The sequence below is a fragment of the Cannabis sativa genome, chromosome 2 (genome assembly GCF_029168945.1).
Source record: "Cannabis sativa cultivar Pink pepper isolate KNU-18-1 chromosome 2, ASM2916894v1, whole genome shotgun sequence".
NCBI classification, from domain to species: domain Eukaryota; kingdom Viridiplantae; phylum Streptophyta; class Magnoliopsida; order Rosales; family Cannabaceae; genus Cannabis; species Cannabis sativa.
In genome coordinates, this window is record NC_083602.1 from 27,993,392 (window position 1) to 28,020,349 (window position 26,958).

Here is a 26,958-nt window from a genome sequence, read left to right on the forward strand (position 1 = left end):
CCATAACTTGACCAATTCGAACCCAATTGATCCCAAACTTTCCAGACCTCCTCTATAGGTCCCAAATAACAATTCTAGAGCATCAAACCTACCCAGAAATCCCACATGCAAAATTCACCATTGGAGCTCAAGCTTTGAGTTCCAAACTCAAGCTTGAGCAAACCACCAAAACCAGCATGCAAACCAACATAATTCAACATAACTAAGCATAATCTAACCTCTGCAAACTAACAAGAACAACAGCAACAACACAGAACATAAACACAACACTTTCCTTCCAAAATTCATACTTTTTTACATAAAAACAACAAAGCTTAGCTCAATCTAACTATCATGCTTCAAAACAACCTAAATTAACTTCAATCTAACAAGCTTTAAACTCAGAAATTAACCTCAAATTACAGCAGCAAGAATCACATAGAAAACCAACATGCATCTCACATTTTCACACCTTTTCTTCAAGAAAACAAGTAAGAATTAAAGCCAAGAGTTACCTCAATTAAAAATTACTATGATCTTGCTAAGAACAACTTGAATTTGACAAGAAACTCCAGCCCTAGCTGCTCCCCAAGCTTGGCCGAACAAGAGAGAAAAGAGAGAGCTTTGTGTGTGTGTGAGTTTTTTGGAAATTTCTTCAAAATGACTAAGTGTGGAAAATAAATGAAACTAAAGCCATATAATACCATTTCATTTCAGCCAATTAATCACATAAATAATTATTAAATTTCCATTTAAAAAATCACATAAGACAAAATATCATTGGGGCAAAAAGACCATTTTGCCCCTCCATACTAAAACCACATAAAAATCACTAAAGGGGGTATTTTTGGGACATTCTAAATTCCCGGCCATTCCCGACATTCCCAATGTCTAAAACCCGTCCCCAAAATACTAACATACTAAGTTGTGATTTCTACTGAGCCAAACGCCGCGTTCCAAAATACCGGACACCGGAAATACGAAACATAAAAACTGCTGATGACATAATTATGCATATCTGAATTCCATAAATAACAATGATAAATTATTTAAATAGCTATAAATAATTTCCTGATTAACATAAATAACTGCTAATTTCCAAATTAACTAAGCGGGCTTTACAACAGTGGAATATAATCTTAATTATATGTTCGAAAGTTTATTCCCTGATTTGTCAGAACACTGGATTTAGACTGACGTGGTATAATCAGCGATAGGTATTCTTACACCTTGGAAAAGTGTTATGTCCTTTCCAGGACATTGGCAAAGTTTACTAGTATCGGATGTATGGAGTATACATCGAAAGAGACCGATATTGAACTTTGATTAGATATACTAAAATTTACCGTAATATCTATTCAATTCAATATCACCTGTTGATCCTAGATCAAATGATCTTAATCCTGATATGGTTAGGTTCAATCTCAAGAGTACTATACATGTTCTTTGATTTGTTAGTTAAGCCTACTTTTGGGTCAGGGTGATACGTACATCTTGGGAACATGATAGTATAATTGAGTGGGAGCGCTACCATAAATATGGAATCTATAACTTCTATAGGAATTTAGAAGTGAAACGATTATATCCTTCGAGCTTGGCTAAACAAAGATAAATGGTGGAGATCTCATTTCACTTTGCTGAAATATCATTTATACGGAGCTAAGTGTTTTAAGGATAAAATACATTGAAGGTGTAACGGTAACTTAGTGCCTTTTCAATGTAGATCATCTATTAGAGGGTCATTGATCAAATTAGGATTATAACAATGGATAACTAATGACGTGTCTATATCATGGAACATATAGAGCGTTCTATATGACTGAGAGTGCAATTCCAAGTTCTAAGTGTGGATTCAATAAGGAATTAATAAGTTAGGGAATTTACTTGGTAAATTCAGTTCGACTTATTGGAAGCTCAGTTATATAGACCCATGGTCCCCATACTAGTTGAGACCACACTGCTTGTAAGACTCAGTTAATTGATTTTAATTAATCAATTATAATTCTAAAAGTTAGACTATGTCTACTTTCGGAATTTTCACTAAGCAAGGGCGAAATTGTAAAGAAAAGAGATTCTAGTTTTATTTATTAATTAAGATACTTTATATGTCTAAATTAATAAATATATTAAATGGCAATATTATTTAATAATTATTTTTAAGTTATTAAATAATTAGAATTTGCATTTAAATGGTTAAATTGGAAAATTGGCATTTTTGAGAAAATGGAAATGAAAAATAACAAAATGGAAAAGTTACAAAGTGAGGCCCAATTTCCTTATATGGGCCGCCCACTATGCATAGGCTTTTACCATTTTATTTTTCCATTATTTTAATGCCACACAATTCTAACCTAAACCTAGAAGGCATTCTATAAATAGAAAGTGTTGGCTTCAGGAAACTATGCACTTGCATCTCATTCCTTCAGAGGAACTTTCTACACGCCACTTTCTCTCTCTTTTCCTCTCTTCTATTTCGAAACCCTTGAGTGATAGAGTAGTGTTCACACACATCAAGTGGTACCTCAATCATAGTATGTAAGACTGTGGATAATCAGCATCAAAGAAGGAGAGAAGGAGATCCAGATTCAGATGTTGATTATGCTCTGCTACAAAAAGGAATCAAGGGCTAGAGATATGAATGGAAGGAGTCATAATATTTCGCTGCACCCAATGTAAGGTTTTCTTAAACTCTTATGTGTTTATTTTCATTGTTTTAGAATTCATATTAGGATGTTAATCAAACATACTTGGTAGTAAATCTAGATCCTGGTAAAATATTTCCAAAAACTAGTATCAGAGCCATGGCAATGATTTACTTTCATGTAATATGAATTAAAACGATGTTTTATATGTTTTTGTGTTAATTTGGATGGTTTCATGTTGGTTTATGTGCTTATGTGATGAATATATGTGTTGTACGAAATTTTTCCATAAAAAAATAATTTTTCTATTTTTTAAAATATTTTATTTGGATTATTTGTGAAAAATTAAGCAATTTTCGTTTTTACGGAACTCGATTCCGATAAAAATTGAAAGAGTTATGATTTTGGGAAAATCGGGGTTCAATGGTGTTCCCCACAAATTGCGATTTTTTGGGTTTTTTCTCCAAAAATCCAATTTTTTCATGGGATTGTTTCCCAAAATTCAATTTTTCCAATTTTAAATTTTTCCAATTTGAATTATTTCCATTTTTTATATATTTTCAATTTTAAATATTTCCAATTATAGTAAGATTTAAAAATTTGTTAACTTCTTTAATATTTATATATTATTTAGTTATAAGATTAGATATTTTGATATTTAACATATTTTAAATTAAAAAATAACTTTGTCTTTTTATTTAAAATATTATATTAAAATTATCTTATATGACAAATTAAATAATTAATAAATTTGAAATTAACATAGATATTTTTATAGATACACTTACCATAATATTTTCAAATTCAAAATTTGTTATTTTGTGAAATATTTAATTATTTATAAATTATAAGTTTAAAAATAATATTTTTCTATATATATCATTTTTTTCTTATTGGAAATTTATAAATCATATCTTAAATATTTAAATAACATAGATATTTTGTAGAAATTTGAATATTGCTTAATTTGAGATATTATGACATATAATTATGGTAATTATTATTTATTTATTTATTATTTTATTACTAAAATAATAATTATCTAACCAAATCTATTTTAAAATTGGTTTATTTTATTAAATTATAAGATTTGAAAGTGATTTTGAAGATTCTTTCCTTTCAAATCATTGATCTTATTTGATATTTAATTTAATCTAATTAAAATAAACCTAGATATTTTAAAATTAGTTTCTTTATTTTGAGATTTTAAGGTTTGTTTTAATAACCCTAAATTTTCAAAATTTAATTGGTTAGTTTAAGAATAATAATTTAATTATATTAATATCTTATTTCACATCTGTTACATGGACAATGTTTATTTATTTTTATATTGTTTATTCAAATTTTTTTTTAACAAACCTATTATTTATTTGATCTAAATTGCTATGATTAACTTGTTGACAGAACCAATGATCTGATTTTAATCATAGTCTAATTGTCAATAGATCTTATAAATAATTTGTAATAGGTAATTTTTTGTACTTCTTTCATCTGTGTAAACCTAATAACATGATAGGGCCCATCCAAATCATTTAACCTGTGTGAGCCTATATGTTTGCTATTGGGCTTAGATGCATATAGGAAGCCCATTTAAGTTTTACTAAGTAAATGGACTAGGTTGCTAAAATAAAATTTGTCATAAGTAATTTTATTTAGGCCCAATTAGATTTGGGCTTATTCAATGAATAACAATTGTTTATTTAAGGTTGAATTCCTCTCTTTTGGGCCTTGTGTGAGAGTTGGGGGCCAATAGAAGTGGGTACGACATACTGAACCCAGCTCCCCCTCACATGAACTACCCCAATTGTGAAGGCCCATTTGCCTTATGTACATAATTGTATTAGGTTAATTACATTAGTCTAACGTAATTAAAATTGAATTAGCAACATAATTAACTTTTAAAATATATGAAATTTATTTTTCATTTAATATTTTAAAGTTAATGATATATATTCTAGATAGTTATTTCTATACTAGTTATTATTTCTAATATTAAATAGGAAAATATCATTGATTGTGAAATTAATTGTTTAATAATTAATTTTGGTACAATCTAACTTTAGTATATTTTCCTAGTATTAAACTAGAATTAATAATTAAGTTTCCTCTATACTTAATTATTTATTTCTTGAATTTAATACATTTAATTAAATTGAAAATTTCAATATCTAAGTTGATTTTCATCATGATACTTAAATATTGTTATTTTCATGATATTTAATTAAAGTTGAAAATTATTTTAAGTTAGAAATTTTTCTTTAAAATTTCATAACAGCTTAAATTTGAATAATTTTCAAAATATATTTTATTTTATTTTATTAATCTTTTACCCACAATTTCGAGATTGCATTTCTTTAATGCAGAAATTTCGAATTTTATTTGAAAAATAGATTAAAGTTGAAAATTATTTTTTTTAGTTTTGGACCAACTTCAATCAATGATTTTTTTCATTTAATGATTAATTAAACTAAATGAACGAAAATATATCATTATTAGAAATTGAATTAATTAGTAAATGAAAGTCTAGATAGTTATTATCTGTTTTGCTTGAAGTATTTTTCTAGTGATATTTAATTAAATAGAAAATTAATATTTAAGTTGATTTTTATCATGATACTTAAATATTTGAAATTTTTCTTCATATTTAATAAAATAGGAAAATTATATTTTTATTGTAAATTAATTTTATTAATTAATTATGGGCCAACATAAAATTAAGATAATTTTTCCAGGATTTATTTTTATTTTATTTTAAAGAATTTTCGAAAGTAGTATTCATATACACTTCATTTTTTTCGAAATGCAATATATATTTATAGAAAATTAAATTTGAGTTGTAAATTAATTTAAATTAATTTTGAAACAACTTAAATTGCATATTTTTCTAAATATTTATGGAAATTATTACTAAGATGGAAATAATTCACGTTATTTTCATATCCATCTAAGTATAATTTATAAATATTACATTAAAATTTATATTTAGAATTTTTCATTCTAAATTGGAAATTTTAATTAAATAAATATATATATTTAAAATAGATAAATTAAAATAAGTTTCAGAAGAAAATACAACTTTCATTAAATAATGAGCTTTATTATTAGGATATTCGATCTCCATTGTTGGTTTTACATAGCTATTGTTTTAGTGAGTAATCCTCCCTAATGGAGGAACGTTCATTAGCAAGTTAGCACCGTTTAATCTCGAAAGATAAGTACATTTGTAAGTGTTTTATATGGTATTGATCACCCTAATGGTGACGACTGTATTTGACTTACAAAATATGAAACAATGGTGGAAGCTCATAAGATAGAATATCCTTGACTCTCGCCTAAACGAGACAACGCTGGATTCCAATCTTGATCGAATAAAAGGTTGCTAGAATGTTTATCATTTTAGATGAGCTGACAACTCTATTCAATGGATGCTATCACTGACTCTCGCCTAAACGGGACACTGATATCAGTTTGTTGAAGACCTTGGAAATTATTTAGGATTGTCTGTTTTAGTATTTTCACTTATCATTCCTACTTGCTATGTGATTAATAATTTTTGAATTGTGTATGAATTTATATTGAACCATGTTATTTTCTGTTATTAAATTATAGTTTAATTTCGAATCTTCATTGTTGGTCTAACTTGGTTTGTTTTTCTAATGAGATAAATTCCTAATGAATTTTCACCATTAGACTAGCATAATAGTGTTAGATCTCGAAAGATAAATATTGTATATGCAACATCTAGCTGTTCATCAATTGATGACACCTTAGACTAGTATTTTACAATATGAAACAAGAAGATTGTATAAATAAGAATACTTTGACTCTCGCTAATCAGAGCATCGTTGGATTCTTATTTAAAACGAAATTATCCTAATTCCTCTTAGCTTATTTTGAATTAGCTCAATAACATATCATTGGATGAATGGTCTATAAATCATTTCATGTCATTCTATATTTTCTCTTAAGAAATTAAATGACGCATATGATTATATTCTCGAAATTCTATCCCAAAATGATATAAATGCTCAATCTTAGAAATCTCCTACTTGTATGGGCAAATCAACTTAGAGTTAAATTAGTAGTGGTGGTCCAAGAAAGAATTACTCATTATACAATTACACTTTCACAAGTGTTTCATAACCATTTTATATCAATGGATTCAAACTGTATGAGTTTACTATTATGTGACCAGAATCCACTTGCACTATTCTAAGAACTCTTTGATGTAACTAAACTTAAGTCATCAAAAGATACAACCACATATTTTATAAATCTATGGCATTTGTATCTTGTTCATAGTGGTTTTGACAAGATCATTCTCTACAAAGAGTTAATATGCCTATATCCACTGAAAGTATAATCATCTCATTCGTAGATGGATGTACATTCAGGGGTGGATATGAGTTTTCGTTGTATTCTTAAAACGATCACTCTAGATTTTACCTTATCCAAAAGAAATTTGAAATGTTTGAAAAATTTCATGAATTTCTAGCAATGGTGAAAAACTATCAAGGTAAGTGGTTAAAGATCTTGCGAACTGATAGGGGTGGAGAAATAGTTAGTTAATATGCAGTTCAAAGATCATTAATTTGATTTTTGAATTATATCCAAACTTACCTCCCCATAAATTCGATTTGCATATTGATAATTAGTTACTAGTCGTTGCCTAAATCCTTCTATGGTAATACAATTTCAGAATGATGCAATGGCTGTATACTTAATGTAAATCATTACTAGATTCATGGATGACCTAATCAAAATCTTAAGAAAAGCTAGAACTGTTAACCATGGTTTGCATGTTTGTTAGCTATTCTAAGTGATTAGGGGTGGACCATCCCATAGTCATTAGATAAGAAAGTGTTTGTTTAAACAAATACTACTTTTCTAAGAAAATGACTAAGTCCGAAAAATAAAGTAGCAAATAAAGGAGATAATTTTTTCTAAGAACTATATGTTAGTCAATAAGGGTGTGTTTAAAACTCTTACACTACACCACATCAGATTTCAAGACTTGCCTTTGTGCTAGAAAGTCTGCTGATAAAATGGTGATTACTCTGGGGGTGGAGTAGTGATTTTGGAGAAGTGTAAAAACCTATCTGAAATCTCTTAGTCTACCAGAGAGAGACTGAATGTTAAAGTTGCAGGAAAGGTACTTATTCAGTCTAAGGAAAGTTCTATACAATTGTGGCACCGTTCCAACTTGTCTTAACTACTAGTGTTATTTCCTGAATAACCAAAAGTAGTTGCCAAAGGTATAGAATCCAATATCCCAAAAGAGTAGACATATAGAGAGGAATTTCACAATATCAAGGATTTTGTGATTAAGGGAAAGTAATGGTGGAGAAAAAGTTGTTGTTAATTCAACCTATCAGATCCTATTACGAGGAGTTTACTACTACTACACTTGATTTGTATATCAAGGTGTTAATGATTATTTGAAATGCACATATTGTTTTATATAAGTGCAAGTGGGAGTTTGTTGGGATTTGTGCCCTAAATAAAACCCATTTTAATATAATCAGATTTACTTATTAATAAAGATCAGAAATAACATTTTATGTTGCATGGTTCACATGATTTATTTCCTGATTATATATCTAATGTATGAATTCTATTTAAAGTCCAGAACATATGAATTTGTTAATGATTATAGCGTTGTCAGCACAGTAGAATATAATCTTAATTATATGTTCGAAAGTTTATTCCTTGATTTGTCCGAACACTGGATTTAGACTGGCGTGGTATAATCAGCGATAGGTATTCTTACACCTTGGAAAAGTGTTATGTCCTTTCTAGGACATTGGCAAAGTTTACCAGTATCGGATGTATGGAGTATACATCAGAAGAGACCGATATTGAACTTTGATTACATATATTAAAATTTACTGTAATATCTATTCAATTCAATATCACCTGTTGATCCTAGATCAAATGATCTTAATCCTGATATGGTTAGGTTCGATCTCAAGAGTACTATACATGTTCTTTGATTTGTTAGTTAAGCCTACTTTTGGGTCAGGGTGATACGTACATTTTGGGAACATGATAGTATAATTGAGTGGGAGTGCTACCATAAATATGGAATCTATAACTTCTATAGGAATTTAGAAGTGAAACGATGATATCCTTTGAGCTTGGCTAAACAGAGATAAATGGTGGAGATCTCATTTCACTTTGCTGAAATATCATTTATACGGAGCTAAGTGTTTTAAGGATAAAATACATTGAAGGTATAACGGTAACTTAGTGCCTTTTCAAAGTAGATCATCTATTAGAGGGTCATTGATCAAATTAGGATTATAACAATGGATAACTAATGACGTGTCTATATCATGGAACATATAGAGCGTCCTATATGACTGAGAGTGCAATTCCAAGTTCTAAGTGTAGATTCAATAAGGAATTAATAAGTTAGGGAATTCGCTTGGTAAATTCGATTCAACTTATTGGAAGCTCGGTTATATAGACCCATGGTCCCCATACTAGTTGAAACCATACTGCTTGTAAGACTCAGTTAATTGATTTTAATTAATCAATTATAATTCTAAAAGTTAGACTATGTCTACTTTATGAATTTTCACTAAGCAAGGGCGAAATTGTAAAGAAAAGAGATTCTAGGTTTATTTATTAATTAAGATACTTTATATGTCTAAATTAATAAATATATTAAATGGTAATATTATTTAATAATTATTTTTAAGTTATTAAATAATTAGAATTTGCATTTAAATGGTTAAATTAGAAAATTGGCATTTTTGAGAAAATAGGAATGAAAAATAACAAAATGGAAAAGTTGCAAAGTGAGGCCCAATTTCCTTATATGGGCCGCCCACTATGCATAGGCTTTTACCATTTTATTTTTCCATTATTTTAATGCCACACAATTCTAACCTAAACCTAGAAGGCATTCTATAAATAGAAAGTGTTGGCTTCAGGAAACTATGCACTTGCATCTCATTCCTTCAGAGCAACTTTCTACACGCCACTTTCTCTCTCTTTTCCTCTCTTCTATTTCGAAACCCTTGAGTGATAGAGTAGTGTCCACACACATCAAGTGGTACCTCAATCATAGTATGTAAGACTGTGGATAATCAGCATCAAAGAAGGAGAGAAGGAGATCCAAATTCAGATCTTTATTATGCTCTGCTACAGAAAAGAATCAAGGGCTAGAGATCTGAATGGAAGGAGTCATAATATTCCGCTGCACCCAATGTAAGGTTTCTTAAACTCTTATGTGTTTATTTTCATTGTTTTAGAATTCATATTAGGATGTTAATCAAACATAATTGGTTGTAAATCTAGATCCTAGTAAAATATTTCCAACACGTACTTACACCACCTCTTTTCCAAGCAGATATTACAGAATCCTACTTGTAAAGGAGCAAGCTTTGGGCAACAAGTGGCCTCTACTTTTAAAGGTTGAACCTTTGGATGACACGTGTCCATATGGTACAAAATGATCCCCATTGTCCAGCTGATTCATGCACGGGCATAATGTTTCCCATAGGACCCAACAATTAACTCTAATGTTGCATGTAATTTACCCCAGTAGTGGGATTTTAGTAGAAACCTTAGGCGGGTCGTGGGTTGTCAATACCTGCCACTTAGCCTATAAATACCCCTTAATTCGCATACAAATAGAGGATCAAAATTTATATAGCTAAAACATTAACAATATTATTTTGGGTCTTCTTCTTCTTCAAGAAAAACTTAAGAGTAAGAACTTAGGGTTGTTAACACAACAAACTCGCCCTAGAGGCTAATAGACTCACTCATGGACTAAGGGTTATTAATAGCTAAACTACATGAAAAACCTTCATCTCTTTATTTTTGAAATTAATTTTTTCTTTAGCTCCTAAATATTTAGTTTCTAAAAATCTCAGTAAATATTTTGGTGCATTCATTAAGAGTTGAAGAAAGACGTAAACTACTGCTGCTGCCACGATTTTCACACAAAACATGCTTCCTAAGAAGAATCTTCAAGGTGGCCTCGAGATGGTAATAGAGGAATTAAACCCCCTCTCACCAAGCATGCCCAACCGAGCGATGCGAGAGGCAGAGATACGTCCAACACGAACGATCGAGAGGATGACCCACCCAACAAACATGATCACGTCGATGATGACAGGAATTCTGAGAATAATGAAGAGGAAGAAGACGATGATGGTTACATCAAGGATGGGTACTACAAAGACGGGTACTATAATGAGAAAAACACCCAAGTAACTTGAGTGTCTAACAAGGTTCTCGAGATCAGACAAAAGTTAGCCCATCAAGAGAAGTTTTCCCATAAGATGGAGAAAATGATGGTTCACCTTCGAGCCAAGTTTGGAGATCTAGATGAGGAAGATTCTAATGATGACCCCTCATTGGAATAAATCAAAAGAAACACTACGTAAAACCCTACCAAAGCTAGAACCTCTGCTCCTACACAGGACAAGGGGAAGGCAAAGGTAAGTGACCCTAAGAACCCGCATGCTCCTGCACCTCCTCAAAAAAATGCAAATTAAGCCAACAAGCCTTGTCAGGCACAAAAGGCAACCGAAACCTCCAGGCTCCGACGTCCTTTAGCTCAGAAAGGCCTTGTAACGCCAAAAGGGAGCGGTATAAAAGTACCAAGGCTCAAGGGAAGGTAAAATGCCCTAGCTATTCAGTAAACTAGGACAGTGAGACAGAGGGACAATATTTTGACGATAGCTGGTCCACGGTGGATTGCAGAAGGCATTTAGATGCCAAGTACGAGAAGGAAAAAGGCGAGAAGGTGAGGCCACGTGGTAATGACCTCAGGAACCACTTGAACGATAAAGTCTGTAGAAACGGTGAATCATTTCCCTAGGCAAGACCCTTGGAAATGGTGATTTAGGGATTTAGTTACTCTATTGGAGTGACTTTAGGGTACTCTAATTTTCATGTTTTATCAATATCTAGGGTATGTCCATGCTATTTATCAATCGGGAAACATCTAGTTTTGATTTTAAGTGCCTGAAAGGGTTTTAGCGAGACACTTACCAATTTTATGTGATTGTGACTTAGGGTCACTAATCATCGAGCAATAGTTTTCACTTAGGTTGGCTAGCACACCTGATTTTAGAGTTGAGGTAAGATTAGTATAACACACACATACACACTATTGACTTAAAATTTGGTCAACTAGAAGTGGAGCCTTATTTATGATAGACAATCACCACATGTAAATAAGAACAATAAATAATAACGATGGCATAGCGATTTATAGAGGTTTGGCCCCCTTTTTTGGTGGGTAATGACCTACTCTTCTTTTAGTTGTATTGATTCTAGAGATAATTCTATGCAGATCATAGGTGAAAACCTTATGAATTCTAGCTATGACTCCCTTTGAATGTTACAATAGTGAGAACAAGGTGGTACAGATCAAGAACTGATGAGTTCGTGTGAAGGACTTAAGAAGATATGACTTAGTGTCTAGGTGGCACAGATGAAGTATGATACTTGAGAGAGAGAGAGAGAGAGAGAGAGAGAGAGAGAGAGTCTTTCACGTGTAGCTTAGGCCTTCTTATGCAAGTGGAGTGAATTGGAATGACTTAGTCTGACTTATAAAGACTTAGGGAATGAGAGAGACCTAATGCCCTTTATATAGTGTAGGGCTTACAAAAGATCTAATTCAAACAGGTAGAGATATCCCTTTTAGATAGGGATATTTACATCCTTTTATATATTATTTAAGTTACAAAAAAGGATAACTAAATCCCTAGAAAATAGGACTAATATCTCGAGAGAAAACCCCTATTTTTGTGGGTTGTTGGGCCTATCTCGTAACTTTGCTCAGCTGGTTGGAGTTATATATGTAGAAGTTTGTCGACCAACCCTATTTTGTAGGGTTTGGTCGGCATATGCACTCATATGGCTAGCAGGTATTATTCCTACAGCCTGAGGAAGTGTCTGCCAGCTTTCTATGTGTCTTCCAGCTTTTCCGTGTGCTTGTCAACTTTGGTATGTGCCTGCCATCCTTGGTATGTACTGGGCAGCCTTAGTATGTAGTGGCCAACCTTAGTATGTGTTGGTCCGCCTTGGTATGTGCTAGCCAGCCTTAGTATGTGTTGGTCGGCCTTAGTATATGCTAGTCAGTCTTAGTATGTGCTGGCTAGCCTTTCTAGCTTCTTTGTATATCTTTCTATGCGAAGGTCAAGCTTCCTTGGTCGTACAAGCCCTTTTTGGTCTGACAGTCACCTCATTGGCTGGCCAGCTTATTCTCAAGACATGGTCAGCCTATAACCTTCCTTTGGCGAGCCAGACATGATTGGCCACGGTCTCATTAGCATGCTTAACTCCTTTTGCTTATTGCTTGATAGTTTACATGTTGTGTAAGGAGATTTTGTCCTATTATTGACAAGTTGAGTCTTGACTATGCCATGTCAAGTGGGCAAAATTTGGGATAATATTTGCCCCTTAAGTCCATGTTCGAACGTCTATTTGGATAGGGACTTTTCAGCTCTTATCTTGACTGTAGGAGCCTTTGACAAGCAACCTTGTTTTGCCAAATATTGAGCTTTTTGAATGGTGTTCTCTTAAACATTTGATCTTCTCTCTCCATATATGTCTCATCTTTTTTTCTTTGACATCTCTTCTTTGAATCTGTCATTAATAAGTTTCAAGTTTTTTAAACCTTTTGGAAACTTTTTGATTCTCATGTAGTCTTTTCACATTATAATACATTTGATAGCTTTAGGATGTATAATATTTGACTTTTTGATGAATAAGATTGAGTCTTGGATTGGTATCTTGTTAGAGACCCTGTCTGACTCTTAGATCTTATTTAGGAACTTTTTCCATGACTTAGATCCTGTATAGAAACTCTATCCATGACTTAGATCATGTATAGGAACTCTGCCTTTGGCTTGGAACCTGCATCAGAACTTTGCCTATGGCTTGGAACTTGCACCGAAACTCTATGTAATGACCGCTCTAGTAATGTGGATTAGAAAAGGCAATTAGCACTAATTTTTATTATTTTATTATTATTTGTGAATTAATTTATTTGTGGACCCCAATATTTAGAAGTAAATGTTAGAGTTATAATTTCTCAATTCCGGAGATTTTATTAAACTACGGGGTATTATTTAGCTTATATGTGAAATATGTTAATTTTGTAATTTTTGCTCGGCGACAACGGAAAATGCGATGGATGGCTAGATTAATCACATGGGTAATTTTAGAACCCTATTTTATAGTGGGGAATATTTTAGAGAAAATTAATTATCGGGTTTGAGCGGGGTTATGGAAATTGACCATTTTACCCCTAGTTTCAAAGAAATGCCTTAGTTTAAGTCTAAGGGCATTTTTGTCTTTTAAATTAATAAGTGATAGGTGGCTGCCCTAGGTTTGTGACACCTAATCTAATTAATTTCAGCCAAGGTTTAGTTAAGTTCATTTTCCCAATTTAGAAAATCAAAAGAAAAGAAATTAAAGAGAAAAACCAACCTAAGTATCTCTTTCTCTCTTCCTCTCTTTCGGCTGAGACAAATCAAGGGCAAGGGCAATCTTTTTCTTCCTAATTCTCTGTGATTGAGCTGGAAATTTAAGGAGAAGCAACCAAAGGTAACCCTAGAACATTGGTTTCATGTTTTTCTTTAAGTTTTACCTTAGTTTGAGCTTATGGTTTGGTGTTTTAATGGCTGTTATGGTTTGGGTTGATTAGGAGGTGAATTCTGGGTTTAGTTGGAATTGATTAAAGGTCATAGTAGCTAGTTTGGTTGGTTGATTTAGGTTTTGTGTTAATTTGAGCATAAAACCTTTAACTTTAAGCTTTAATGGCAAGTTGTTATTTACTGAGTTTTTCTGTGAAATACTGGCTGGGTTTTATTGTGTATGCCTTGTTTAGGAGCTCTGGAGAGTTTGGTAAAGATTGGGCTTGATTTGAATCAAGGGGGAGAATTTTTTGGGTTTCTGCAGATGAACCGGAATTCCGGTTCTGGGTGGTCTGTACCAACCGGTCGACCGGTTGGTGACCCAGAACCGGGATGCCGGTTGGATCCGGTCTGCCTGTTGGGGATTTTTCCAGAACCCTAGTTTTGGCCAATTTTGGGTAATATAGGGTATTGCCATGAGGTTTAGTGATAGGGGAACATTTAGTTTCGGGTTTTAAGTCCCGGAAAGTGATTTGGCGAGTCACTCATCTGTGTTATCATTCTTGTGATTAGGGCATCCATCTAGCACGTAAATTCCGTTCAGGTCGGCCAGCACACTTGAATTCGGAAAACAGGTAAGAACTGTGTATAATGTATGATGTGATTATCTGAATGTGTGTATATGTGTTTATATATGCATGCTTAAAATATGTTAAACACTACCAGCACTTGTGTGAGTGTATTGGTACAGTGATTATTGTTAATTTGAGTACGATACAGTGATACCAACACAAGCATAGAAAATGCTAAGGTGTGTGGTACATCACTCAGTGATACTCAGTGATCGGGATAAACCCTACCAACACTCGTACAGCGAGGTACGTTGTGTATGTGGTATAGTGGTTGTACCCTGGTATTGAACGTTCATGCTTATCTGTTAAGCTCTGTAAATAGGTGTATGGGCGCCTATTTACAGGTCGGAAATTATATGGTATGTTATATGCATTTCTTACTGAGTCTGTCGACTCACAGTTTCTGCTTCCATGTGTAGGTAAAGGAAAGGCGAAAGCTGAACAGGAGTGAACCTGAGCTCGGGTGAGATTGTACATGTCAAGCAGCGTGACCTGGAGTGTTCGGTCTCGGGACATCTGGGAGTTGTATTTTGAATGTCGCTGTGCGACCTGTAAATCCGTATATTTTGGAATATATGTTTAAAAGTAAAGTTTGTAAAGTTTTAAAAATCGGGATCCCGGCACTTGTAAATATTTTATTAAATTACAAAGTTTAATGTTTAATGCAAAAGTTTTAATTTGACACGTTTTTCGAGAAATTTCTTTGATTAGCAAAGATCGCACAATTATTGAAAAAGCACTGTAGCGTGCCTTAGCATTAGGGCGTTACAATTTTGGTATCAGAGCCGCCAGGTTTGTCTACCGAAGCTTGCTATGACATGTACAATCTTCATCAGAGAAAGCTCGGTTCACGGTTCAGTAAGCCCGTACTTGTTTAGTATGTTAAATAAGTGTGATGTAAAAGCATGTTAGGAAGCATATTAGATTTAAATTAAATATATTTCTATAAAAAGAAAAGAAAGTGCGTTGCCTTATGCTATTAAGAGCGGTGTAAATTTTGATCGCCGTCTAACCTGCCTACCTTATGGATTCGCAGGCTAAGTCCTATTAAATGGACGCCCCGCGAAATACAAGAAACCAGGGTGGCATGGTTGAGGCCGGAGGCGGTCAGGGGAATCCTCAAAATCCCCGTGGTCGCGGCCGTGGCCGTGGTAGAGCTCAGGGTGGTCGCCCTGTAAATCCACCTCAAGCTCCTCCTGATTGGGAGCAAAGATTTGCTGAAATGCAGGAAAGAATTCGTCAGCAAGATGAAGAGATTCAGAGGCTGAGGCAGCAGGGTCCTCCTGCCGTGCCTCCTCAACAAGTTCAGGCCGTTGCAGTTCCAGCGGTGCCAGCAGAACAACCTGTTGTTGGCAACCGTATGGAACCGTTGTACGAAAGATTTCGAAAACAGGCACCTCCAGTGTTTCTGGGAGGCCCTGATGTGATGAAGGCCGAGCAATGGCTTTCGATGATTGAGCGTATTCTCAACTTTATGGGAGTGGTTGGAAATGATCGGGTGGCCTGCGCCACTTTCCAGCTTCAGGAAGATGCCCTTGTGTGGTGGGAATTGATAACCCTCACACGGGACGTCACACTGATGACCTGGGAAGAATTCAGGGAGTTGTTCAACTCCAAGTATTACAATGAAGCAGTCCGCAGTGCAAAGCGGAAAGAGTTTACTGATCTAGTTCAGACTGAGGGTATGTCAGTCACTGAGTATACAACGAAGTTTGATCGGTTGGCTAAATTGGCAGCAGGAATTGTGCCCACGGACTTCAGTAAGAAAGAAAAATATTTAGCGGGTTTGAGTGCAAAGATCCGGCACGATCTGGTTATTACCACTACTGAAGCAACCACGTATGCAGATATGGTTGAGAAGGCTTTGAGAGCCGAGGGTGCAGTAAAGTTTCTTCAGGAGCCCCGGGTGACTCCGAGTGTTGGTGGAACCCCCACTGTTCCTACTCCTGTTTATGGTAGGGATGGTGGTGACTCCACCATTGAGCAGAAAAGAAAGGTTGTTCCAGCTTCTGGTGGCTCGGGGCAAAGCAAGCGGTTCCGTGGGAACCAAGGCAGAGGAGGACGCCAGGGTTATTCTTATCCTGAGTGTCCAAGGTGCAAGAAACATCATCCGGGAGAGTGTAACCGGAAGACATGCTTCTTATGTGGCATGGTGGGGCATTTCAAGAAAGATTGCCCCCAGGCAAAGAAAGAGGAGCCGAAAGCCGAGATGAAACCGGCTCCTGCTCGTGTGTTTGCCATCACCCAAGCTGATGCTGCAGCCAGTCCTTCTGTTGTGACAGGTCAGCTTCCCGTCAACAACTTGTTATTTACAGTATTATTTGACTCGGGAGCTACACGTTCTTATGTGGCTACAAGGGTGATTGATCTTTTGGGTAGGCCTTGTGACATTTTAGAAAGAGGGTTTGGAACCCTAATGCCTAGCGGGGAATTGGTTATCTCTAATAGGCGCATTAGGTCTATGCCGATTAGGATCGAAGATAGGGAATTGAGTACTGATCTCATAGAATTGAAACTAACTGAGTTTGATATTATACTGGGAATGGATTTCCTATCCAAATATTCGGCCAGTATAGATTGTAGGCGTAAAATGGTGACTTTTCAGCCGGAAGGTGAAGATCCATTTGTTTATGTTGGATCGGTTCAGGGGTCTCGGATCCCGGTTATTTCTGTGTTGAGAGCTAGGGATTTACTATACAATGGTTGTGTAGGATTTCTAGCGGTAGTTTTTGACTCCAGCAGACCTGAAACATTTGGGCCTGAGGTAGTCCGGGTGGTGAAAGATTTTCTTGATGTGTTCCCCGAGGAATTGCCGGGATTGCCGCCACAGCGAGAGATTGATTTTGTAATTGATTTGGCACCTGGAGTCGAACCTGTCTCTAAAGCTCCATATAGGATGGCTCCGCGAACTCAAGGAGCTTAAGTTGCAACTTCAGGGGATGCTGGATATTGGGTTTATTCGACCCAGTGTATCGCCCTGGGGAGCTCCGGTTCTTTTTGTAAAGAAGAAAGATGGTTCCCTCAGAATGTGTATTGATTATCGGGAACTGAATAAGCTGACGGTTAAGAACAAGTACCCGTTGCCTAGGATCGATGATCTGTTCGATCAGCTTCAGGGAAAGACAGTGTTCTCGAAGATTGATTTACGGTCTGGTTATCATCAACTCAGAATTCGGGAGGAGGACATACCGAAGACTGCTTTTAGAACCAGATATGGGCACTATGAATTTCTAGTAATGTCATTCGGATTGACTAATGCTCCTGCGGCCTTTATGGATCTCATGAATAGGGTGTTCAAGGATTTCCTCGATAACTGCGTTATAGTGTTTATCGATGACATTCTTGTGTACTCTCAGTCAGAAGAGGAGCACGAGCATCATCTCCGAATGGTGTTACAGCGACTTAGAGATCACAAGCTGTATGCCAAGTTCAAAAAGTGCGAATTCTGGTTGTCCGAGGTATCCTTTTTGGGTCACATAGTTGGGAAAAATGGAATTATGGTTGATCCAAACAAGATAGAATCAGTGAAGAATTGGCCGAGGCCCAAGTCTGTGACAGAAATTCGAAGTTTTCTCGGGTTAGCAGGGTATTATCGACGTTTCGTCGAAGGATTTTCTAAGCTTTCTATGCCCCTAACCGAATTGACTAAGAAAAATCAGAGATTCGTGTGGTCAGATAAGTGTGAATCAAGCTTTCAGGAGTTGAAGCAGCGTTTGATAACAGCTCCGGTGTTAGCTTTGCCATCAGATCAAGAGAAATTTGTTGTGTATTGTGATGCTTCCGGACGAGTGCAGGATGCGTTACGATGCAAGCTGACAGAGTCATAGCTTATGCCTCTCGTCAACTGAAGGATTATGAGCAGCGTTATCCAACTCATGATTTAAAGCTCGCTGCTGTGGTTTTTGCTTTAAAAATTTGGCGACATTATCTTTACGGTGAGAAGTGTGAAATTTATACAGATCATAAAAGTCTCAAATACTTTTTCACCCAAAAAGATCTGAATATGAGGCAGAGAAGGTGGTTGGAGTTGGTTAAGGACTACGATTGTGAAATACTGTATCACCCCGGAAAAGCCAATGTTGTGGCCGACGCTCTGAGCAGAAAAGGTCCCGGTCAAGTGTGTACTACGGTTATGATAGCTCCTCAGCTAGCCTCGGAAATGGTTAGTGCAGGAATTGAATTCGTGGTCGGGAAACTACATAATTTAACACTCCAATCTGATCTGTTGGAAAGAATCAGAAAGGCGCAACTGGAAGATCCCGAGCTAGTTAAAGTTCGAGATGAGGTGGTGGCCGGTCGGCCTAGAGGTTTTTCAGTCTCGAACAGTGGAATGTTGTTATATAAGGCTCGAGTCTGTGTTCCTTGTGTGAATGAGCTTAAGAAAGAAATACTGGATGAAGCTCACACCACTCCATATTCATTGCATCCGGGAACCACCAAGATGTATCAGGATTTGAAACCCTACTTCTGGTGGTATGGGATGAAAAGAGATGTGGTGGACTACGTGTCCAAGTGTTTAACCTGCCAGCAGATTAAGGCTGAACATCAGAGGCCGGCAGGATTATTGCAACCTTTAGTCCTTCCAGAATGGAAGTGGGAGGACATCACAATGGACTTCGTAACTGGTTTGCCTAGAACCACAGGGATGTATGATTCTGTTTGGGTTATCGTGGACAGATTCACAAAGTCAGCTCATTTCTTACCAGTGAAAGTTACATATTCAGTGGATCAATATGCTGAATTGTATGTGAAGGAGATAGTTCGTCTCCATGGAGCCCCTAAATCTATTGTATCAGACAGGGATCCAAAGTTCACATCGAAGTTTTGGGTGAGTCTCCAGAAGGCTATGGGTACCAAGTTAAAGTTTAGTACAGCCTTTCACCCTCAGACTGATGGTCAGTCAGAAAGAACTATCCAGATTTTAGAAGACCTATTACGAGCCTGTGTCATGGACTTTGAGGGTTCATGGGTTAAGTACTTGCCACTAATTGAGTTCTCCTACAACAACAGCTACCAAAGTACAATAGGGATGGCTCCCTATGAGATGCTATATGGTAGAAAATGTCGTTCTCCTATTCATTGGGACGAGACAGGAGAAAGGAAGTACACAGGTCCTGAGTTAGTGCAGAAGACCAACGAAGCTATTGATAAGATCAAGGCTCGGATGCTTGCTTCTCAAAGCGAGCGAAAAATTATCCGATCCGAAGCGCGTAGATGTCACATTTCGGGCAGGGGAACATGTTTTCCTGCGAGTTTCACCCATGAAGGGTATTCGGCGCTTCGGGAAGAAGGGTAAGTTAAGCCCTAGGTTCATTGGGCCATTTCAGATACTTGAGAAGGTCGGGCAGGTAGCGTATCGGCTAGCCTTACCACCAGCATTGTCAGCTGTTCATGACGTATTTCACATTTCTATGTTAAGGAAATACGTGTCAGACCCGACTCATGTCTTGAGTTATGAAGCCCTTGAACTTCAACCAGACTTATCTTATGAAGAGCAACTTTGTTCGGATTTTGGATAGAAAAGAAAAAGTTCTTCGGAACAAGACTATTGCCTTTGGTTAAGGTGCTCTGGAGGAATAGTAAAGTGGAAGAAGCCACCTGGGAGTTGGAGTCAGATATGAGGACTCAACATCCAGAGCTATTCAGGTTAGATTTCGGGGACGAAATCCTATTAACGGGGGGATAATTGTAATGACCGCTCTAGTAATGTGGATTAGAAAAGGCAATTAGCACTAATTTTTATTATTTTATTATTATTTGTGAATTAATTTATTTGTGGACCCCAATATTTAGAAGTAAATGTTAGAGTTATAATTTCTCAATTCCGGAGATTTTATTAAACTCTAGGGGTATTATTTAGCTTATATGTGAAATATGTTAATTTTGTAATTTTTGCTCGGCGACAACGGAAAATGCGATGGATGGCTAGATTAATCACATGGGTAATTTTAGAACCCTATTTTATAGTGGGGAATATTTTAGAGAAAGTTAATTATCGGGTTTGAGCGGGGTTATGGAAATTGACCATTTTACCCCTAGTTTCAAAGAAATGCCTTAGTTTAAGTCTAAGGGCATTTTTGTCTTTTAAATTAATAAGTGATAGGTGGCTGCCCTAGGTTTGTGACACCTAATCTAATTAATTTCAGCCAAGGTTTAGTTAAGTTCATTTTCCCAATTTAGAAAATCAAAAGAAAAGAAATTAAAGAGAAAAACCAACCTAAGTATCTCTTTCTCTCTTCCTCTCTTTCGGCTGAGACAAATCAAGGGCAAGGGCAATCTTTTTCTTCCTAATTCTCTGTGATTGAGCTGGAAATTTAAGGAGAAGCAACCAAAGGTAACCCTAGAACATTGGTTTCATGTTTTTCTTTAAGTTTTACCTTAGTTTGAGCTTATGGTTTGGTGTTTTAATGGCTGTTATGGTTTGGGTTGATTAGGAGGTGAATTCTGGGTTTAGTTGGAATTGATTAAAGGTCATAGTAGCTAGTTTGGTTGGTTGATTTAGGTTTTGTGTTAATTTGAGCATAAAACCTTTAACTTTAAGCTTTAATGGCAAGTTATTATTTACTGAGTTTTTCTGTGAAATACTGGCTGGGTTTTATTGTGTATGCCTTGTTTAGGAGCTCTGGAGAGTTTGGTAAAGATTGGGCTTGATTTGAATCAAGGGGGAGAATTTTTTGGGTTTCTGCAGATGAACCGGAATTCCGGTTCTGGGTGGTCTGTACCAACCGGTCGACCGGTTGGTGACCCAGAACCGGGATGCCGGTTGGATCCGGTCTGCCTGTTGGGGATTTTTCCAGAACCCTAGTTTTGGCCAATTTTGGGTAATATAGGGTATTGCCATGAGGTTTAGTGATAGGGGAACATTTAGTTTCGGGTTTTAAGTCCCGGAAAGTGATTTGGCGAGTCACTCATCTGTGTTATCATTCTTGTGATTAGGGCATCCATCTAGCACGTAAATTCCGTTCAGGTCGGCCAGCACACTTGAATTCGGAAAACAGGTAAGAACTGTGTATAATGTATGATGTGATTATCTGAATGTGTGTATATGTGTTTATATATGCATGCTTAAAATATGTTAAACACTACCAGCACTTGTGTGAGTGTATTGGTACAGTGATTATTGTTAATTTGAGTACGATACAGTGATACCAACACAAGCATAGAAAATGCTAAGGTGTGTGGTACATCACTCAGTGATACTCAGTGATCGGGATAAACCCTACCAACACTCGTACAGCGAGGTACGTTGTGTATGTGGTATAGTGGTTGTACCCTGGTATTGAACGTTCATGCTTATCTGTTAAGCTCTGTAAATAGGTGTATGGGCGCCTATTTACAGGTCGGAAATTATATGGTATGTTATATGCATTTCTTGCGGTACGTCGACTCACAGTTTCTGCTTCCATGTGTAGGTAAAGGAAAGGCGAAAGCTGAACAGGAGTGAACCTGAGCTCGGGTGAGATTGTACATGTCAAGCAGCGTGACCTGGAGTGTTCGGTCTCGGGACATCTGGGAGTTGTATTTTGAATGTCGCTGTGCGACCTGTAAATCCGTATATTTTGGAATATATGTTTAAAAGTAAAGTTTGTAAAGTTTTAAAAATCGGGATCCCGGCACTTGTAAATATTTTATTAAATTACAAAGTTTAATGTTTAATGCAAAAGTTTTAATTTGACACGTTTTTCGAGAAATTTCTTTGATTAGCAAAGATCGCACAATTATTGAAAAAGCACTGTAGCGTGCCTTAGCATTAGGGCGTTACACTCTACCTATGGCTTGGAACCTACATTAGAACTCTGCCTATGGCTTGGAACCTACATCAAAACTCTACCTATGGCTTGGAACCTATATCGAAACTTTGCCTATGACTTGGAACTTGCATCGGAACTCTACCTATGGCTTGGAACCTACATTGAAACTCTGCCTATGGCTTGGAACTTGCATCGAAACTCTGCCTTTGGCTTGGAACCTACATAGAAACTTTGCCTATGGCTTGGAACCTACATTGGAACTTGGCTTATGGCTTGGAACCTGCATTGAAACTTTGTCTATGGCTTGGAACCTGCCTTAGAGATTCTTCCCAATACATGTTTCTTATAAGAACTCTGTTTGGTTCTACTCTGGCTGCATGGTTCTTGCATGGCCTCGGTCTTATGCATTTGAACCAATTTTTTTATTCTTGTATTATGGCCTTAAGGCCCTTTACTTTCAAACAAATGACTCACCAAATGGTCTTTAATGCCAGCTTTATCTTCTTTCAACTTTTTGAACATGTAGCTAATTGGGAACCTTTAATCCCAAGTTTATGCATTTTATGTTAACCTTGAAGCGTGCCTAGATGCACATACTTAGCCGTTAATTTTTAGCTTTAACGAAGCTTCAAATTTTTTGGCCTAAGTATATATGTGCTTGTTCAATGATGTGTGTGTGTGTGTGTGTTTCCCAAGTATCATACACACTTATGGTCTCTTGGTCACTTACAATTCACCAAGTAATTAGATCATTTGCCTGTGTATTTTCTTGTGAGGACCGTCTTACACGCATGTTGAACGAAAAATCAAGATTAACTTTAAGAAGTTATCTTGTTAGCAAGTTGTTTGACACAATATTGAAATGAAATACCATTTTTATTCATCAATTGGTCTTACATATGTGTTGTTGCTATGCAACGTACATTTTTGGTGTAGCAAAAGCTTACAAATCAAAGTCTAATTCTAAAACCACGTTTTGGCTACCCCTGAGCAGCATATCACGCAAGAGCCATCAATGATGAGTGATGGTGATATAGCTCTTTAATTTTTGTCTACCTTTGCAGAGCATACCATGCATAGGAATTCACTGAAGAGTGATGGAAACTTTGCTCTTTTCTGAATTCCTGCACAGTAAAATGTTACAGGAACCACTACTGAAGAGTAGTATTTTGTAGAAGTTGGCTAGTGGCAGTACTTACTGAGATGTTCTCCATTCCTGTATCTTGGTAGGAGAGCTAACTCCATGTTTTCATTGTACTCGCCAAACTTGTATACGCCATTACTTGTTATCTTGTAACTTGGAGTAGACCTTTTTAGTTTGGTCCAAACATGCTTGCTGCAGGATCTTTGGTATTATGGAATATTCTTTGAAGCACTAAGTCTTCTATGAAGAATTTCCTCTCTTTGATTTGTTTGTTGAAGTACCTGGCAACTTTTTGCTGCCACACATGTCGATTTAAGTTGGCTTAGTCTCCTCTTTCTTTTATTTCATCAAGGGATTCTGCTAGCAAGATGTGGTTTGCTTTTTGTTCATAGTAGACCAAAAGTATAAGAGCAGGCTGTTGGCAGATCAGGCCAGCCAAGGAACAGACCAGGTGGCTGACCAGGCTGAGGGAGCATCGTCTGGCCAGTTTGATGAGGTTATGGCTGGCCAGCCTATGGAGGTAGTGGCCAGCTAGGTTGTTGAGCCCATGGCTGGCCATCCTGTTGAGGCCATGGTCGGCCAACCTTTTGGAGCCAAGGTCGATGTTGTAGTCCAAGGCAGGTTGATCCCACCTACACTCAGTTTGATTTGCGCCTGACATGATTTCCATAGAGCCTTCATGCACTCCTATCAATAGTTGTTCATCTTCTTTCTTGGTAACACATCTTAGAGGTGGTATTTAGATACCACGTCTACCCCCTCTATGCATTACCCCGTCTAGGATTGGACACCTAGTAGCTTTCCCCCTCATTATTGCCTTCTGGCAAAGTTTTTATTTGGAGGTATGCTTCTATGGGTGTCATCCATGTTGGACTGTCATCCAGCATGTCTATTTCTTTCAAAATAGAGATGCTTAGTTCTTTTAAGAATTGAATGGGTACCAAGTTCGCCTTATCTATCAAGGTGCGACTGGCTGGTCAAGCGAGTGCATCGGCTATTACACCTTCTTTAGGGACTTACCTTTTAGTAGCCTTTGAGTTGACTTAATAAGTCTTGAATCTAGCTTAAGTAGGCTATCATCTTTTCACCTCAGGCTGTGTATTCACCTAGGATATGATTTACGTGTTGGAAATATTTTACCAGGATCTAGATTTACTAACAAGTATATTGAATTAACATCCTAAATATGAATATCTCTAAAACAATGAAATTAAACACATAAGGGTTTAAGAAAACCTTACATTGGTTGCCGTGGAATATAATGACTCCTTCCGTTCAAGATCTCTAGCCCTTGATTCCTTTCTAACATAGAGCATTATCAAGATCTGAACCTGGATCTCTTTCTGTCCTTCGAGTTTGGTTACCACTGTCTTACTCACTATGATTGAGTACTTGTCTTGCTATGTGTGGGCATGGTACTCTTTCACTAAGGGTTCGAATATGGTGAAGAACAATGAAGGAGGTGCGAAATCACTAAGGAGAGAACTCTCTCATCTTCTAGTTGTCAGAGAATGAAAACTAGATTTGGTAGGTTGAATAGTCAAGTGGAAAAGAGGATAGATGGGAGCATCATGTTCCTTTTATAGTGTTTCAACTAGGGTTTAGGGCTGAATTATATGGATTAAAAAAGAATAAAATATTGGGCAAAAATCACTTAAGTGTCGTCCACTTAAAGGACCACTTTCTAGTTATAATTTTGGCACTTTATTTCAACCAGTTATTCTTCTTTCAATAATACCATATTTTCCAATTCAATCCTATAAATGTCAAAACTATTTATTTAATAATTATATTTAATTATCAAATAAAATTACCATTTATAATATCTATTAATTAGACCATACAAAGTCTCTTAGTTAATAAATTAACCCTAAAACCTTTTTTCTTCACAATTAAACCTTTGCTTAGTGAAAATTCTTAAATAAGACATAGTCTAATTTTAGAATTATAATTGATTAATTCAAATCAATTGACTAATTTGCAAGCAGTATTATCTCAACTAGTAAGGGGACCATGGGCCTATATAACAGAGCTTTAAATAAGTAGATCTAGAATTTACCATGTAAATTCTCTAACTTATTCCACCTTGCGCCACTATAGATTTGGAATTGAATAGCACTCTCAATTATAAACGCTCTATATATACCACGATATAGATACATTATGATTATCTATTGTTACAACCCTAATAGTCAAAGATCCTTTATAGATGATCTACATTTAATAAGGATAAATTTACCGTTCTACCCTTCAATATATATTATCCTTAAAATACTTAGCAACCTATAAATGATACTTTAGTAAACTAATATAATTACTGAAATGAGGCCTCAATTATGTATTTCTATTCAACCAAGCTTGAAGAAAATCATCATTTCACTTCTAAATACTTATAGAAGCTATAGATTCCATATCTATGTTTGGCGCTCCCACTCAATTGAACTACCATGTTCCCAAAATGTAAATATCTGTCAGAACTATTAGTTAGCTTCCATGAACAACTTGAAGAACATAAATAATACAACTAAGCTAAGCCTAACCATATCAAGATTAAGATCCATAGACCTAAGATCAACCATTGATATTAACTTAGAAAGATATAACGGTAAGTTTATGATATCTTATCCAAGATAAATATCGGTCCCTTCCAATATATACTCCATACATTTGATATTGGTAAACTTTGCCAATGTCCTGGAAAGGACATAACACTTATCCAAGGTGTAAGTATACCTTATCGCCGATTATCATGTCAGTCTAAATCCAGTTAACTGAAAAATCATTGGAATTAAACCTTTGAAAATATAATCATAATTATATTCCACTATGCTGACGAGCCTATTATCATGAATAAATATATACATATTTATACATGTTCTAGACTTAATAGAATTTATACATCAAACATAATCATGAAATGAATCATATGAACCATGCAATATAAAATGATTTCTGATCTTTTTTTTAATTAGTAAATCTGATTATATTGAAATGGGTTTTATTTAGGGCACAAAACTCAACATTACGACTAGTTGAAAGTCATGGTGTATGTCTAAATTATCAGCCCGCACTTTGGGTGCTAGCCTGAGGCCAACAATCAGAGCTTCATATTCATCCTCATTGTTGGAAGCTTTGAAACTGAGCTTTATTACCTCGTGCAGCTATTGCCCCTCAGGTGTCCTAAGGGCCATGCTTGCACCAGAC